Raw genomic sequence first — 13,742 nt, 5'->3', positions numbered from 1 at the left:
AAAATCAGTTTTGTTGGCTCCGAATTTAGATTGAGTTAGATACATTGTCAATTATAATAATACTTATGTAAATGTAAATAATTAAATTAAATTAATCTCAAATTTATTTATTATGTATATAAAACGATGTAATAATTATTTGGTGGCTTACAAAATTATAAAAACTTCAACATGTAACATGTGTTTGGCTGTATGGAAAGAGATGTGGATACATGATTGATGACAATTATTTAATTTATGTAGGGCATCTGTTCATACAATGTTGGAAGTTGCAATTAGGCTTTTTTTTTTCTTGGAAAAAAGTTAAAGGTAGCAAGAAGGCAATGTCATTGCTCAAAAGAAGTTATTAGTAGTGTAACATACAATGAGCTAATGTTATAAAAAAAGAGGATCTTAGAATATAGAAGCTAACTAAAAATAAAAATATGTAAAGATCTCTAATTGAGAGAAACCCCTAAAAGTGAGCTCAAAAGAGGTGATTAAAATATATCACAGACTTCCATCCATGGCATAATAAAACAAATGTAACATATTTTATATATTTAGTGCTCAAAAGGCATTGAGACATGTCAATTGTTACAAGGGAACTTGAATTCTCATCATTGCCACCAAAAAGAGAGAAATGATCATAGAAGAAAATCCACATGCTCATGCTCATTTGACCATAAGTGACAATAGTTGAAAGATAATGTCATAACAAAAGCGAATACAAGTAGATAGGAAATATGCACAATGTAAAATGATCAGTTTCAACTAACAAACTCTGAAATATTATATTGCGAAAAAAATAAAGTACTCCAAAATATTATAACAAGGACCAAATAAAATAAAAAAAGCTGGCAAAGCCATCCATTGCAAAGCTAAGGCAATATCAATGGAGGCAGGTAATGTCATCAATAACTAAACAATTCATTTCAAGTATTTTTTTTTAAATTTATTTTTTGAGTCTTATCAACCATAAATAATCGTTTTCTAAGTTTTGTTTGACAAAAAAAATTGACTTTTTTTTTTAAGATTTTGTATAAGGAAGAGCAAACATCCCTAAAAAAAAATCTATTACATTAAACCTAATATAATAATTAACCAATAATAAATAATGCTAGCATAATGCATTTTCTTATAATTTTGGAAGGAATAGAAGAAACATAATGAAGAACTTGAGTAATGCCCAAAATTTTCCAAGATAATGAGAAGCATTTATATCTAACGAAAAGAAGTGAGAAGTTTGAAAACAATCATCCACACTTTTAGAATATAAAGTTAGATTTTGATGTTTTAATCCTTAAACCATTGTCGTTTAAAAGCATTTCATGTTTTTTAGACAATTGCGGTTACAACAAATTTATCCAAAATAAGAATTTGTGTAAATGAGATGGCTCATAATGACATCATTACATTTAATATTTATATAATTCCTCAAATTAATATGAGCTTCAATCATAGTGGAGAGCATATCCATCATAAAGAAGAAGAGAAAGACGGATAGAGAGTATTCTTGATTGAAATTGTTAGAGGCTTTGAATCATCACTTAATTTATAATCATAGAGTACAAAATATTATCAATGAAAACTTTATCCAATTGATAAAATTGTTAAAAATACTTTTTTTATCAATCATTATGAGACAATATATAAGATAAAATAATCAAGATTTCATGAACATCAAGCTTGACATAAAAAAAAAAAAAATAGAACCTAGTAGCAATGGTAACAATATCTCATTTTAGAACTTAGTATTAATGGTAATAACATCTCTTTCTCATAAAACATTTTAAGCAACATGAATAAAGAAGAAAAAATGAATTTGAGTCTAGAACCAAGAATTTGGAAATAGTAGTAATTAGAGTTATAGTTGAATATTTGGCTCTGTCTAGCAGTATGGTAGTGAAAAAATATTAATGCGCAACATTAAGCAGATCAAAACTAACAATATGCCAAACGACAAAAATAAAGTTAGAAATTCATCAACTCTAGCCCATTTGTCTTAAATATTGGAAAATAGATCAACTTTTATTTCAATAAAACACAATCTTATAATAATAATGGCTTTATTTGCTTGAAAAGTGCAACTACCCTAAGAAATAAGGCAAGAAATACAACCTCTTATGATGTTGAGGATGGTATAATGAATGTCAAATAAATGAGAAAATACTTTATTATTAATATCAGATGTAAATACAAAAATCTCATTAAAAATTTTAACCATTATAATAATAGTATAGTTTTTTTACGACATTGTACTAATAAAAGATTATATTTTTTTCACCCTTGTTCATGCAACCAAGCACTTTTAGCCTTTTTCTTGAACCATTTAACTTCCATAGATTTAGTGAGGTTAAATTTCTCTTGATTATATAGTGCTTAATAAAACATATCCATGTTATCATGATGATTGAGCTTCTAGAAGATTGAAAGTGTTTTCTTGATGGTGCTAGAAGTCCAATATACTTTTAACTATTGATGAATGACTATATCATTTGAAAATTTTGAGAAATTTCCTAGCATTTATGAGCTTATTACATAATAAAAGATAAGATAACCATTGAAAAAAAATAAAAAAACTGTTAACCACCATGCAAAAAAAAAAATCCAAATGCTTATAATAGTGTTTACTTATAAACCCATGGTGTTGATTCTAATCAACAACGAACAATGATTAAAGGATAAATGAATGTTGACCTTATAATAAGTGCAAGTAAAATGGTTTATTCAATTTAAAGAAAGCTTTATCCAAAAGATATCATATGGCATTAATAGCTTAGTAAATAGTGCCTAAGATAGAGAAACTTGATAGGTAAAAAAAATTGTTTTAATTTGTTGGCATTAGAGGGAAAATAACTTTCAAAAAGGAGAATGCCCTGAGAATATAAGAAGACAGAGTGAAGTATAAAAATAAATAGATTTGAGTCTAGAATTCACAAGAAAAAAAAGGAAGAAAAAGGCCCAACAAAATTTGGTGACAAAAAATGGTTACAATGATGGAGACATTGAAACCCTAATGAGAAGTAAGCAAGAAAATCACCAAAAAATCATCAGGGAAAATTCTAGCAAAATAAAACATATGAGAACTTATGGCTGACAAATGCTAGTTAGTTCTCATCATTTAGTTATAATACGTAATGTTCCTATAAAAAAAAATTAAATAGTCTAAAATTAAAATTAAAGAAGAAGATAAACTACTTGATATGATGCATATATAAGATCAACATAAATAATTTTGCATGAGTTATTAAGGAAATTTTGTATGATATAACTACATATTGATATGTTAGCATTTGGTTTTTTTTTCATGTAATTGATTTTGTCAACTATCATAATACGAATCATTGTAGGAAATAATATATACTTTTTATGATTATTGCATTGCAATATCTTTTAAGTCTGATGTTATGATGTCATTTATTAGGGCGTTGTTACATTATAAATTATAAACATTTTTATTGCACATTTTATAGATTTAATGTCTAAATCTTTATATTTAAATATATAAATAAAAGTTATGTCACAACTCAGAAAACCTATATAACAATTTCATTTTGTAATTAAATAAAATTTGCCAATGTACAAAAGAGTCATTCTAATCATACAACTTAATTTTATAAAATTTGATTTTAAGTTTAAACTTTTGCATTTAACATAAAATAAAGTTGAACTATTATACCTATCAGCTTGTGCTCCACGACATATGAGCACGTACTCCTTGGGGTCCATCTAATCTACAGTTAGTTTTTCGGTAAAAAAAATTATCAACTATTGTTTTAGTTACAACTACTCATTGGGTAAATATTTTTAAATTACAATAATTCTCATTTTAAAATATTTTGTAAGAGAGCAAAAAAAAAATTAAAATATTGTGCAATAAAAGATAACAGTAAGGAAAACAATTTTTTTTGTTGTATTTATTTATGTTACATTTTTCATAATTGGGAGTCACCGTCTAAACTTACACTTTATAAAAATATATGTTCAACATTTTCCAACCCACCAAGAAGGTAGACAACAATTTTCATTTCGTGCATGGATACAATGCATTCTTCTGTTAGTACCATCCAGGTGTGACTCTCATATGTATGCATATATCATATCTTATTTAGTTTTACCTTGTATTTAACATTTAAAAAAAATCATATACTTTTGCATTTAAAATAAAAACAGGAAAAGACAACAAAAAAGTAGAACTATTGTAAAATAAAATGCATTTACCCACCTTAATAATGTTGTCTGCTTTCATTTCCTCTGTAAGTCTAAACTTTTGGATGCACCTATAATAACAAATTAAAGTTAAATAATTTCTTATTCAATACTAATCTTCTATTTTATTATGTTTAGATTTTCTAAATTATTCTCACAAATTATTTATTTAATTAACTATTTAGTTACTTATATAAACATTTATACATATATATGAATTATTTATAAATGTCGAAATATTTAATTTATATTTTATTGTAAAACTTCTAACATTTTCCTTTTTGCATACCTAACATAAAAGCAATTTAATTATAAATAATTTTAATTTTAATATTCTTAATCTTACTCATGATTTAATAAGAAATTAATAATTCATTATTGAAATTGAGTTTTATACCTGAAGTTGTCTTCCCCCTTTTCTATCTCAGCATCGTCGAAACCCTAAAATTGTAACAGTCAACATTATGATGTTCAGAAAATTAATTGAATTTATTATGAATTACATTTCATAACCAAATTTAAATCCATTAACAATAATAAAAGAAGCCTCCCACGCACCTTCATTCCTCTTCAAGCTCTCGGTCGAGCTTCTATAGGCTGCTCGAGCCCACTTCCTCCTTCTCCTTCCTCCGTGAGATGCATGTCACAATAATCTCCAATTAAGTTGGTCTCCATTTTCAAAACTAAAATTGATACTAAATGCCAACATTATCATGGATGACTCCCATTGATATCAAGGTCAATGCCAACATCAATGCTAGCACCCACCTTTTTTTATCATAGCCAGTGCTCATTTTCTAAGTTTCAATTCACCATTTAGATAAAAAAAAAAGAATGTTTGAATATATCACCAATGATTTATTGACAACATCTTCGTATTAAGCTCATAACACTATTTGTATTCCATAATATCAATACTAGATATGTCTTGTGATCATGTCATAGATTCTCGGCTTCAAAAGGGCAAAGGCTAAGTGAAATCAATTTTAGATTCCACGAATGAAAGCACACATGGACTAAACATGTTCCAATTTTGAAAAGTTTCTTCGCACGATAGGTAGAGAACAGTCATTAAGATTTTAATTTCATTGATCTTTACAGAAAAAATAGGTCAATTATCTTTAATGGCTCTAATCAAAATAGCAAATTGCATAAATTTAAATCTTTTAAAATCATTTAATCGACAATGAAATTATTGCATAAAAAAACTCTTAGTGATTTGCTCATATTGCATCAACAAATGATTGTTATTTTAAAGGGAAGATACTTTCAATTTGACCAAAAATAAATTCCGAGCATCATGTTGATATTTAACATATATTATACTATTTTGATTAACAAAATGCATTAGTAAAACATGACTTTCAATTAGATATTTGATCATCATTATTTTTCCACTCATTTCATGACTAATTAAATCATTATAAAAATTGATCTACAAATAATATTATAGACCATATTTGATGGTAATTGGTAATTGAATGTGATTTTGTATTTAAAGATGATACAAAATAACAAATATGAAGACAAAATTTTGTGACGAATAATAAATAAATAAATAAAAAGAAGAAAAAGTCCATCATGTTTAAATTTTATACTTAAAAGCACAATTTTATAAGAAATATTTGCATATATACTACATAATTCATATGTGTATACATACCCCCTTGTCCATGGATGGAAAAGGTGTATCTCACTTTTAAAAGTTAAAATGGCGGCATGTTGGATGTGATATGAAAAATTTTGGTGGTATAAATATAAAAACAAAATTTGTGTAAGATACATATATAAATACGTATGACATGAATGTTATCTATGTAAATGCACCTTTTTATAAATCAGTTTCCATCTGATTCCTTGATCTAAAGGGTTTATGCCCCACAAGAGTTATTGACAAAGATTAAAGTTGATTGTTTGATGGAAGCCTTGTAGATGTGCACATGAGCTAAAGCATCTATGATTTGGCTTGTCTAGAGATAGTGCCATGTACGTTACAAGTTCACTCAAGCACCGTCTTTTTTTCTTTTTGAGAGGAGACTTATAAAGCTAATGAAGGCAGAAATAATGGATCACACATATTAAACTCTAATTTATATTTTCAAAACTCTATGTTTTATATGTTGAGAAATCACGCTAATAATCACAAGAATATGAACGCAGAAAACAAGAAAGAAAAGAACACAAGGATTTAACGAGGTTCGGCAATGTGTCTACGTTCGATTCCTTGAAACAAAGTTCTACCCTATTAGGGTTACAAACATGATATATATATATTGAACTCTTGGTATAATTACAAAATTACCATGTACCGCACCGCGGGGTCATTGCTCCCGCACCGCCAACCCACTTAACGATACTCCCCCAATTGGACAGACTACAAACACGATATATATATCGAACTCTTGGTACAATTACAAAATTATCATGTACCGCACCGCGGGGTCATTGCTCCCGCACCACCAACCCACTTAACGATACTCCCCCAATTGGACAGATGTTTCCCCTCCACTCCGCTACAACATCCGTCCCGAAACTTGCTATTTACAAATCAATCACCCTCTTTCATCTATTTTTCAAATTGTACTCTAACGTCACAATTCATGGTAAAACCTCAACTCATAGCTTTCATTTTTTATCAAATTCTCAATAATTTGATCATGACATACATAAATACACCAGTTTGTTAGTTCAAACAAATCGCCTGGGGGCATAATCTGTAAAAAATGAAGGCTTCATATATAAATGGCAGAATAAGGTCTCCCAAAATTCTTATGTAGTTACATATCTATGATCTAAATTTTACATTTACAACACATTATTGTCATTAACTTAAACTTGAAAATATGTATTTCGCTTTTAAAATATAAATGATAATGATGTTTTTTACGTGATATTAAAAATTTGAGTGTTATATATATAAATACAAGAATTTTATTCCCTCTTTCTCTTGCTACGAGAGAAAACAATATAGTTCATGCCATCATTTTCATTTATACCTCTCTAAAGACACGAACTATACCAGACCTTACGTCCTAAAAAAGATCCAACATAAGAGCAACACATTTTTGTATATCGACACGTTAAAACGATCTCTTTCGAGGTTTTCCACACAAATAAACAATAAAATAAAAATAAAATGTAAATCAACAAAGACTTGCATCAACTTTAAGATAAATTTAACACCTAAATAATAATTTATTATTAAGGTATATTCAAAATAAATTTTAATTATTTTACAAAATCATAATCAAAATTTAATCACATATTCTCACCCAAATTTTTTTCCATTATAAATTCATTATTATAACCAAAGTTTATCCATTAAAAAATTATTATTATTTATACGGTTACCTTTATAATCTAAATTATAAATTCTATCCAATTGCCACCATATGTAAACTCTCGCAGTTTCCTGCAACCTTCAAAGAGATAGATGCCCTCTAATTTTACACCTCTTCCTATTTCACAGAAAGCCTTATTTTTTTGGTGCATTTACATACATACCATGCAATTCTTATGTATTTACATATCTCACACCTAAACTTCAATGTTTTCATAGATAGCATCAACGTCCTTAACATGACACGAACACATCACTATTACTTACTTTTTCAAAGTGAAATACTTTTTCTTATGTTATAAATGTGAATATGTAAATTTAGGTGTTAGATATGTAAATACAAAAGTATATGTTATAAATGTAAATATGAAAATTTAGGTGTTAGATATGTAAATACAAAAGTATAGTGTGAAGGCTAATTCATTGTTCTTGTTTGTTGTTAGTATTTTGTCTTCTCTTCTGTATGGATTGGAAGCTTGCTCCCTTTGTTTTTCCCCAGATGATATGGCACGCATGTGATTGTCATTCAGCCACATTGTACAGATTGCTTGGAGAAGGGCAAAAGTGTGGTTTTTGTCCGTATTTTATTGAGAGCTGCAGATTATGTTATTATATGTATTTGTTGCTATCAACTCATTTACAAATACATGGATTAGTTTTGATTGATTCGTTTCTCGTGATATCTTCTGGATGTTAAACATATCTATAAGAATGACAATATCATTTACGTCTTGTTTATTTGAAATTAATGAATTCATTTGAAATTATTCGTGCATGTTTGATAGAGACATTGGAGCTGATAGGGATGGTCGTTGAATAATAAAGGATAACTGATGTAGTCGCTAAGTTCTGTATAAATAAGGTGTATGATAAGGCTTGTTGCGTGGTTGCATTCATTCTATGGCCATAAAGATGATGATTATGGGCTCATAAAAGCAATATTTGTCAAGTCACTTGATAATGTATTTAGTTTGCTTTATCTTAAGGAATTTGTTTATGTGATAGACCGTGAGGTTGTGTTATTAGGTGCATGTCATATGGGTCTAAGTAGTTCATATTTATGGGATGGGAATACTTTATTATTCAAGATAATAACAAATTATGATTAGAAAAGTTGGAATATATGTAGAGTTAATCGATCTATTATTGCACTTGTGTAGAGGATAGGGAATAGCTATGGATTAGAAGGCTTGAAAAAGGAACTAAGACTTGTTCCTGATAAAAAGTGCATAAAGTATCTTGTTGCTAACCAATAATTAGTTCAATAAGATGAACTATTACAACAAATCTGATGCCCAAGGCTACCAGGATGAATAGAAAGAGCAATAGCCCCGAGATTAAAGGCTAGTGCCTAACAATAAAAGAGTCCCCATAGCTTTTGAAAGAGAATGTGACTCCCAATACTTGATAATACTGGGTTAGCATCGATCGATCGACATCAGTTTGGGCATATTGAGGTACCTTGATAGCTCGATAATGCATTCTCTTGGCAAATCTCTGAGGTTGATCTCAACACTGATTTCTATAAAGGATCCAGCTGACCACATAGTCTAGTTTGAGTCGATCGTGTGCCTGCTAAGGATGAACAACAAGTTGAAGTGTCATCTTTTTCCTCACTGTGCTGAGGGAGTCAACTTTTAGATGGTTCGAAGGATTACCACCACGAGTAATCATGTTGTTCACTGATTTGAAGTCTATGCTTGCGGCTCAATTTGCCAGAGCCTAGAAGCCTTAGAAATACTCATAGACCCTCCTACAGATTTTCTATGGATAGAGCAAGAGCCTTCGTTCGCTCATAACATGCTTCCAGAAGAAGATCCTGGAAGTGTGGGACCTGGAACACACGGTCACCCATGCCGCACTCACTCAAGGGATGAAGAAAATATCATTCTGATATGTGTTGGGTCTGCAGTGACTGAAGACACTAGTCAGGTTATTGGAGCTAGAAAACAACCACAAATCGGCTTAAGAGTATAACTCTAACCCATTTCCTTCAGAGTGGAATCCTTAACCCATTGCCAAGAGAAAAGGATCGCCCAAGGTAAAGGGTGGTGATTGAGCCATAAAAATGTGTTATTCTTCATATCTTTGTAGTTTATTGTCAAATTCATAAAAATATTTATGTAAAAATTCTCTAATTATGTCTATAATCTCTGGTCCAACCGACTCTTGAGGAACTCGAGAAGTACACGTAAGTCTCGAGAAACTCAAACTGACCTGTCGACTTTGGTTCTATCTGAGCTGCAAAATAAAAAATTGTGAGTAAACTTCTGATCGGTGAAATTTTCTAAATAATTGATAATGAAGAATAAACATCTGATTGGGAAAATGCTCAAGATCTGACCAAAACGCTCATGCATCATAAAAACCCATGTCTTATAGCTCAAAACTAGTCAAACTCTGATAGAGGCATTCTCTACCCATTTGTAATTAGATATACAGTGACAGCGTATGAATCACCCCAGCATCATGTACAAACAGTTAATCCTACAAGACTGCGACAAAATCTGCTTAATACGTCAGGCGTAAGTTGAGGTCCGTCCAAGGAAACAAACCTATTCTAGCAACCAAGACATGGAAAGTGTAATACTTGAGTTGGATGATAACTGAGCGAACTGACAATGAACATTCTTAAAATTGTTGACCTATCAATAATCACAACCAGGTGCTCGTCACAAGTTCATTCTTGACCTATCAATAATCACAATAATCACAACCAGGTGCTCGTCACAAGTTCATTCAACACAAAGATGCGAAAGAATACTCGAGTAGGATGACAACATGGAAAGTGTAATACTTGAGTCGGACGATAACTGAGCGAACTGACAATTAACATTCTTAAAATTGTTGACCTATCAATAATCACAACCAGGTGCTCGTCACAAGTTCATTCAACACAAAGATGCAAAAGTATACTTGATTCGGGCGATAATTGAGTCGGATGATAACATGGAAAGTGTAATACTTGAGTCGGACGATAACTGAGCGAACAAACAATGAACATTCTTAAAATCGTTGACCTATCAATAATCACAACCAGGTGCTCGTCATAAGTTCATTCAACACAAAGATGCAGTGTAATATTTGAGTCAGACGATAACTGAGCGAACTGACAATGAACATTATTAAAATTGTTGAGTCGGGCGATAACTGAACGATCGAGACATAGAAAGTGTAATACTTGAGTCGGACGATAACTGAGCGAACAAACAATGAACATTCTTAAAATCGTTGACCTATCAATAATCACAACCAGGTGCTCGTCATAAGTTCATTCAACACAAAGATGCAGTGTAATGACATATCAATAATCACAACCAGGTGCTTGTCACAAGTTCATTCAATACAAAGATGCAAAAGAAAGAATAATATAAACGCTAAAGGAAGCACATAAATGAAAGTTTGATCATCCAAAAAATATTGTTTTCATTCATAAGATTTTACAAGTATTCAAATGAAAAAGAAAAAATTTCTCTAAAGTTATAGAAGAAGTAAAAAAGTGGGTCACATATTCGACGACCCGCCATTGTCTATATCGCTCCTCCTCTGTCTTCATCGCTCTCCTCTGAATCTGACAACAGGGTGACAAGATTGGTTTACCCACTCTGGTCTGTTAGCACAATTGCAACAGTTTTTTTTTTTCTTTTTAATGATGACTTTCTTCTTTCTTTCACCTCCTGGTAGTCCTGACCTTTGTATTTTCTGAAGATAGCATGGATCAGATCTTTATTGAGGATGTCACTCGATAGGTTTGATATACTCTCTATCACAACACCCGAAAACCCCTTGATTCAAACGAGAGGCATCGTAGAGCAAAAAAAGAATGAGGAGTCCCATCGTATCTTATTTATAAGAATCAAAGGGGCTAAAATCAATGGAGTTCAATTATTGGGCTATTAATTAAATACAAAAATCAGTGGAGTTCAATTATCAATCATTTATTTGTGAATAAATTGTTAATCACATGCATGAATAGCATGATTAAGAGGTAGGAAATTTGGATCACTGGACAATGGCAAGAAAAACAGGTTAATGATAAATCTTATTTTAGGCAAGCTTGCATTTAGATAAATTGTTTTTATTTTTAATGTTATGAACTTGTGATGTCCTAAGTATCTTTTTGCTAAAGGGGATTGTATTAGACACTGTTTGGCTGCAACCTGAATTTACCTTAACTAGGATTCATTAAATACACTAAATATAATATTCTATGTGACATAAATAAGCTCGAGAGTAACGACAGAACGAATTTTTAAATACGTCTAATAATCAGATTTCGTAAATCCAGATTTACAGCATAAAAGATAAGGAACGTAGTCGAAAACAATTCAATTTAATAGAACTTTAGATTTAATTTTCATTTTTTTCAAACTATTATTGAAGATATAATGTGACCCATATATTTTGAAGCCCACTTGGTATCTTATTCCATGCATGATACATTTGGGGGACATTAGGGAAACAACTTTCAATGTGTTCGAAAAATATTAAATGTGTTGGGACTTTGATCCTTATAATTAAGGGTCTGTTTATGGCAACTTATAAGGGAGCTGACATTTTTGAAAAAACCGTCTAACCGTTTGGTTTGCTCGTTTTTGAAAACGAGGTTTGCCGCGTTTGGGTTTTTTACACTAAACGCAGGTCGGGTCGACCCCCGTGCGTCGCCCCGCGGGCCGTGTTTCATGATAAGCTACTAATCCTGAAACGCACAAGCTGCCCCAAATAGATAATAAATTGGGATTGCGGGAAGTAAATTCATTCCAAAAGATAAATGTCACAAAATTGAATAAGCAAAAAAAAAAAAAATCATGGGATTATCGATTGTGACTCAATTAGCCATTGAGTTATATGTTTTCATTTAATTTTAATTATAGTGAATTAAAGGGAGATTTACATACCTATCGTCCAAGTTCAATGTATTAACGTATCAATCACCTTAATTTTAATGTCCTTATTTGATATGTAAATACGTAGGATTTGGCTGGTGGGTATGTAGGGTTGTCAAAACGGTTCGTTGTTCGCGAACAGCTCGTGTACGATAAGTTAACAAGCCGAACACGAACAACACGAATAAATATTTGCTCGTTCATGTTCGACTCTTTTTGGCTCGAAATGCCACTAATCAATTATATATATATCTTTGATGAGTAATCTTTTTTAAAATTTTAGTTGACTACAAAGCTGCAAAGATTTAAAAGCAACTAAAAATATTAATGAAAAAAATAGAATAAAAATTATTAAATTAGATTCAAATAATGTTTTAAATCTTGCCCCAATTTTTAACATCTGATGACTACGTGATTTGGGTTGTCAAAATGGCTCTTTGTTCGTGAACGACTCGTGTTCGGCTCGCTAAGCAAACAAGTTGAGCACGAACACACTTTTTGAGCTCGAAATATAAACGAACCGAACACGAGCTGAGCCTGATTTACATCCCTATGGGTGTGTGAAGACCCCTAAATTAAAATTTAAGGCAATTGCATACATAAATCCCGAAACTTGCGATTTACACCCCTATCGAGCGTGAGATTTTGAAGCTTTGAATCAAATTGGAATGTGGGAATAGTAAATTCATTATTATTTGTTGTATCAGAAAAGACAAATTTCACAAAATTGAAAGAACTCATTGGATTATCAAATTAGCCATGGTGTTAGATGTTCTCATTAAATTGTAATTATAATTAAATTAAAATTTTATTCTTATTTAGGGACATAAGGGATTGTGCCGCCTAGGGCTATTAAAGATCTAATTTCGAATCGAGCTGGGGTCTGCTCAAATTCAGCTAAAAAATATTCGATCCAAAATTTTAACTCATAATCATGCTCGATTATTTCAATTCGATCTCGATCCAAGCCAAAATTGGAATCAATTTTCGAGCCATTAACAATCTTTGAGCTAAATATGTTTGAGCCGAGTTGAGATCGGCACGAAAAATTTCAATCCAAAAATTTAACTCATAACTGACTCATTCCAAATTTGAATCAATTGAGGGAATCAGAAGAGTCAACGTGGCGCCATTTTATTGAGCAATTAGGCTGCGGTGGGAGAAGCGTCACCCTCCACGAATTCAAACGCCCTAGGAGCATTTCTATACCAGTTCCGTTTTCCAAATAGAGCCGCAACTGAACTTCCTCCATTATCCGAATAGTGTCCCTCTCTTCTTCTTCTTCCTCCCTCGAGGGCGCACAGACACACACACTCTCTCTCTCT

The 13,742-nt window shown here is 31.1% G+C and overlaps 1 protein-coding gene across 1 annotated transcript in view; it reads left to right on the top strand.

The window, feature by feature from the left end:
• Positions 1-13,598: 13,598 nt before the first annotated feature.
• The window catches only part of LOC110024126 (lipid phosphate phosphatase 2-like), a gene marked incomplete in the record, with an annotated part of 18,015 nt that continues 17,871 nt past the window's right edge, over positions 13,599-13,742 (top strand). Inside the window, 1 exon segment of the mRNA XM_020723907.1 lies at positions 13,599-13,742.

This window comes from Phalaenopsis equestris, unplaced genomic scaffold (genome assembly GCF_001263595.1).
Source record: "Phalaenopsis equestris unplaced genomic scaffold, ASM126359v1 Scaffold000248, whole genome shotgun sequence".
NCBI lineage: Eukaryota > Viridiplantae > Streptophyta > Magnoliopsida > Asparagales > Orchidaceae > Phalaenopsis > Phalaenopsis equestris.
Note: the sequence above shows the minus strand (reverse complement) of the source record. Positions and strands in the feature narration are given on the sequence as shown.